We start from the raw sequence: 5,915 nt of genomic DNA on the forward strand, positions 1-5,915 counted from the left end.
CTCCCAGCATGCACTGCCTGTTGCGGAGAAGAAGCGGAGTTTCACTGCGGATATCAGCCCTTGCAATGCAAAAACTGAAATCTGTTGCAAGTCCGCTGTGTTTTCTGCAACGTCTCAATTACCTGTCAAATATGCAAATGTTGGTGCAGATTCGTTGCGTAATTGCCCCAAATCTGCACCAACATTTGCAGCTGAAAAAATCTGCCACGTCTGAACATGGCCTTATATAGACTGGCAACCCTCATCTGTGAAAAGTTGCAGGTCAGGACAAAGTGCGCTGGAAGTGAAGTATATTGTTCCTTTTCACTGACAACAAGCAGAGATCTTGAAAAGGGTGAAGAATTGAATCACAAGGTATATTAGAAAATTGCAGAACTTTTCATTTTATGACTATTAGGCTTTATTTACATAACACCATTATGATTTCTTGTCTGTGTGAACCTTGGAGATATAATCTCCCATCTCTGCGTCAGTGGATTACTGATCAGCCATCATACACCGGTATATGAGGTTACGGAGCCCGGGATAATGTGACCTATGAAAGGAGAGAGCGCATAATACGCAAAGTGACGACAGATGGCGGGGGCTCAGGGCGCACCATGCAGCTTGTCATTTCGGGCCATGTAGAGAGTTCATTACGTTCTCTTAAGTGAGATAAATTGTAACAATTGACGTGTCGGTAATCGTCCAAAAACTCATTTTCATCAAAACTGTAAATTAGAGCCAAATGACGGCCCGTAGCTGCGCACATGTGGATCATTGCTGGATGAGACACCATCTTGGCTCGCGTCCTCCGTCATCAGGGTCTTAGTAACTCCACATTCACATCCTGTCCAGATCCGTGACTATTTCTGACAGGAGGCGCTATAATGACTGCAAGGATACAAATATAACAAAAGAGGATTTCAGAAGACGGTACTTGCTTTACGGGAGGTTACAGACTGTTACATAGTGGAAGGGGCAGCAGCACAGAGTATTTCATGAGAAGAGTGTGCTGATCTTGTGGGGGGCAGTGACTTGTCCTCTCATGTGACGATGTCAGTGAGGACTGGGCTGCATGTGACAAGGGCCGAGTCATGATGTGAGGAGGGGAATGGAGACAAGTGGAAGGTCACAGGCTGAGAGTTACATAGGGGAAGGGGCAAGGCTCTTAACAGCACAGAGCATTTCAGGAGATTGTTGTGTTGATCTTGTGGGATCATTGACCTGTCCTCTTATGTGATGATGAATGAGGTCACAGACTGAGAGTTTTAGGGCATGGCCAGACGTGGCGGAATTGCTCTGGAAATCCGCAGCGGACCCGTTTCTCCATTGCTTTCCATAGCTTTGTGGTTGGGTTCGTTTACGCGTTGCGGACAATACCGCTGCGGAGCGTAGGCTGCGGTGCGGAATTTGGTGTCCGCAGCATACACCGGTTGTTGCGGACGTGTGGCGGACTGGTTGCGGACTCATTGCGGAAGTTCTCCATTGACTTCAATGGAGAGTCAAAATTCTGCAATGAAGTCCGCAGATGTCATGCACATGTTATGTGTGCTGCAGAGCGTATTGGTTTTACTAACAGGATATTTCTTCATTCTGGCTGGACCTATGTATTTCTAGGTCTACAGCCAGACTGAGGAAGTCAATGGGGCTCCCGTAATGACGGGAGCGTTGCTAGGAGACGTCAGTAAATAGTCACTGTCCAGGGTGCTGAAAGAGTTAAGCGATCGGCAGTAACTGTTTCTGCACCCGGGACAGTGACTACCGATCCCAATATACAGCAACCTGTCAAAAAATAGAAGTTCATACTTACCGAGAACTCCCTGCTTCTGTCTCCAGTCCGGCCTCCCGGGATGACGTTTCAGTCTAAGTCACGGCTGCAGCCAATCACAGGCCAATCACAGGCTGCAGCGGTCACATGGACTGCCGCGTCATCCAGGGAGGTCGGGCTGGATGGCGAAAGAGGGACGCGTCACCAAGACAACGGCCGGTAAGTATGAAATTCTTTTACTTTTACTAGGGAAAGTGCTGTCCCTTCTCTCTATCCTGCACTGATATGGAGAAGGGAAGTACTTTCACCTCAATACGCAACGGCTAGTCCGCATCAATTTACTGCATATTTTAGGCAGAGCCGCAACAGAATCTGCAACGCAGATTCTGTGCGGCATTGATGCGGACACTGGCGGAAGAAATCCGCCACGTCTGGGCATGCCCATATAGTGGGGGAAGCAGGGTCTTCAGCAGCACAGAGTATTTCAGGAGAGGAGCGTGCTGATCTTGTGGTGGGGGGGGGGGAGTGACCTACAAGCTTATGTAATGATGTTAGTGAGGATGGGGCTGCATGTGACAGGGGCAGTGTCATGATGTGAGGAGGGGAACGGAGACAAGTCAAAGGTCACAGACAGCGTTACATAGTGAAAGAGCAGAGTCTCAAAGCAGCACAGAGTATTTCACAAAAGATGTGTACTGATATTGTGGGGGCAGTGATCTGTCCTCTTGTAATAAGGTTAGTGAGGACAGGGCTACATGTGACAGGGGCAGTGCTAAGTGGAATGTCACAGACTGAAAGTTACATAATGAAAAGAGCAGCACAGAGTGTTTAAGAAGGGAAGTGTGCTGGTCTTGTGGGAGGTCACATATTGATAGTAACATAGCGGAAGGATCAGCATCCTCAGCAGCACAGAATATTTCAGAGTGTGCTGTTCACTTCTCTGATCAATAAAGGGGTATTCTGGCAAATAAATATTAGTCTTTGTTTAATAAAAACGTATGCAATTTTCCAAAATATTTTCTGCATCAGTTCCTTACAGTTTTCAAGATCTCTGCTTGCTGTCTTTTCAAATAGAACCTTCATTGTTTACTCCCAGGAGTTAAAAATCTGTCCTGGTCATGTGATGATCACACGGGTGCACAGCTCGTTATAAGACTGGGCTATGATAGCTGTACTGTAACGAGCCCTGCACCTGTGTACCCATCCATTATCCCTGGAAGTCAACAATAAAGGTTCTTATTGGATAACAACAAGCAAAGATCTTGAAAACCGTGAGGAAATGAAAAAAAAAAAGTATATTGGAAAATTGGATAACTTTTCATGACACAATAATTATGAATCATTTGCTGAAATGGGAATGGAGACAAGAGGGAGATCACGGGCTGACTCTGATATGAGTCAGGGCCTTCCGGCAGCACAGAGTATTTCAGGAGATGTGTCATTTGGCTCAGGTTGTATCTGAGGCCACGTGTCTCATCTTGTTTTGTGGATGTGATGGATGAATCTGTCATATTTACTCGCCAGTTCTGCAGAATGTCACTTCATGATCGGCTCATACCAGACGATGTCAGATACATCGAGTGTCCTCTGAAAGTTTCCCTCAAACGCTTCACATTCTTTGATCTTTCCTGATGTGTCTCGGATGGTTTATGTGCAGCGCGGGAGAATCATCGCTCAGCGCGGACCAAACACCTCGTTTATCTCCAGCAGCCGAGATAAAATTAACCGCCCCAAAAACTGACAATGGAAAATATAGATAGAGAGATATCCGGATGGAGCGGACGCTCCAGTGACGGGGGACTGTAGACACTGACACAATGCCTGTATTTAATGTAAAGTAAAATGTCCTCAATCCAGTCCCATAAACCGCAAGGTCTGATGGTCCGGCCTTTACTTTTCTGTGACTGTTCATTCAGCACCTACTATGCCCCTTTAATGCCGGATTATCTGTCTGTCTATCTATCCCCTGTAGACAGTGTCACACCACATTTGTAGATGGCGCCCCACCTTCCCCTTGTAGATAGTGCCACACAGCCCCCCCTTGTGTATAGTGCCACACAGCCCCCCCTTGTGTATAGTGCCACACAGCCCCCCCTTGTGTATAGTGCCATACAGTACCCCATGTGTATAGTGCCACACAGCCCCCCTTGTGTATAGTGCCACACAGCCCCTTCTTGTGTATAGTGCCACACAGCCCCCCCTTGTGTATAGTGCCATACAGTACCCCATGTGTATAGTGCCACACAGCTCCCCCTTGTGTATAGTGCCACTCAGCCCCCCTTTGTGTATAGTGCCACACAGCCCCCCCTTGTGTATAGTGCCACACAGCCCCCCCTTGTGTATAGTGCCACACAGCCCCCCCTTGTGTATAGTGCCACACAGCTTCCCCCCCTTTGTGTATAGTGCCACACAGCCTCCCCCCCCTTTGTGTATAGTGCCACAAGGCAATGGCGCATCAGAGAAAGTTGTATCAGTCAGGGAGATGTCACTCAAACATGGAAAGGTGGGTTTGGAGGCAGGACTATGTGACTCTTCAGGATAACGGCACCGCCCCATGACCCTCTAATGAGTAATTAGCATATAGTGTGCGCCGTTTTAAAAGTGGATTTTAAGAATTTTGCTGCATCTGAAAAAAACATACAAGGGAATGTTTGGAAATATTGTCAGGTCATGTATTACCGCATGGTGGTGGTTCAAGGGGTTAAAACTACCTGACAGATTACCATGAAATATACAATGAATTGAGAACAATTCCATCTGCCCTGCAATTTTGTTATTATAAATATATCCAATATAACTAAAGATCCAGAACCAAGCTCTGACATGTATACAGCACCACAACCAAGCTCAGTACATAAATACAGCACTAGAACCAAGCTCAGTACATATACAGCACTAGAACCAAGCTCTGACATATATACAGTACGACAACCAAGCTCAGTACATAAATACAGCACTAGAACCAAGCTCTGACATACATACAGCACCAGAAATAAGCTCAGTGCATATATACAGTACCACAACAAAGCTCAGTACATAAATACAGCACCAGAACCAAGCCCAAGCATTTATACAGCACCAAAACCAAGCTCCGTACATAAATACAGCACCAGAACAAACCTCAGTACATAAATACATCCCCAGAACCAAGCTATGTACATATATACAGCACCAAAACCAATCTCATACGTATATACAGAACCAGAACCAAGCTCAGTACGTACATACAGCATCCAAACCAAGGTCAGTACATATATACAACACCAGAACAAATACAGCTCAATTTAGTGCAACCCCTGCCGTATAGGTGTGTACGGCATAAAACTACAGCTCCCAGCATGGCCTGAACAATGGTAAGGATATACTGGGAGATGCTGGTTCACAAAAAAAATCATATCATAATCATCTCGCTGCAGATCACACAATGACTACAATACTGATTAGAGGCAGAATAAACATTTACATTAAGTGACTCACCGGTGACGTCTCAGATTCCAGTTCTTTTCTTCTCCCTCCGATCCAGACATCTATGATGGATTTCTACCGGCCATGACCCATTTCTGCAGTTTTCCGCTCAGATGTCTTCATATTCTCACTTTTAAAACATTTCTGCACCTATAAACGTAGTTAAAATTCTCAACACCTCTAAATATAATAAAGCACCATACACTGCACCTCTAACTATAATAGCGCCATACACTGTGTCCCTGATTATAATAGTACCATACACTGTCACACACACACACAAACACACCGTGCCCCCTGTAGATAGTGCCCCCATAGCCACCGTGCTGCCCTACATATAGCTTGCCCTATAGGTAGTGCTCCACGTATAGCCCACCTCTGTAGACAGTGCCCTACATATAGCCACCCTGTTGCTAGTGCCCCACATATAGCCCACCCCTATAGAAAGTGCAGCAAAAATAGCTCCCCTATAGATAGTGCTCTACATATAGCCCACCCCTGTATAGTGTCTCACATTTAGGTCCCACTGAATATAGTGCCCCACATATAGACCACCCTGTAGATAGTGCCCGACATGTAGACCCCCCTGTAGATAGTGGCCCACATATAGACCCCCCTACATATAGTGGCCCACATCCCCACAAATAGACCCCCTGTAGATTGTGCCCCACATACAGACCACCCCTGTAGCTAGTGCCCC

At 46.3% G+C, this 5,915-nt stretch overlaps 1 long non-coding RNA gene across 1 annotated transcript; it reads right to left on the bottom strand.

Moving 5' to 3' along the window:
• Nucleotides 1–376: 376 nt before the first annotated feature.
• LOC142761436 (uncharacterized) lies at nt 377–3,706 on the bottom strand. The gene is made up of 2 exons (XR_012883642.1): nt 3,309–3,706; nt 377–873 (listed from the first exon to the last, which is right to left on the bottom strand). It is a non-coding gene; the product is annotated as an uncharacterized LOC142761436 (long non-coding RNA).
• Between the last annotated feature and the right edge of the window lie 2,209 nt (nt 3,707–5,915).

The sequence above is a fragment of the Rhinoderma darwinii genome, chromosome 4 (assembly GCF_050947455.1).
Source record: "Rhinoderma darwinii isolate aRhiDar2 chromosome 4, aRhiDar2.hap1, whole genome shotgun sequence".
Taxonomy (NCBI): domain Eukaryota; kingdom Metazoa; phylum Chordata; class Amphibia; order Anura; family Rhinodermatidae; genus Rhinoderma; species Rhinoderma darwinii.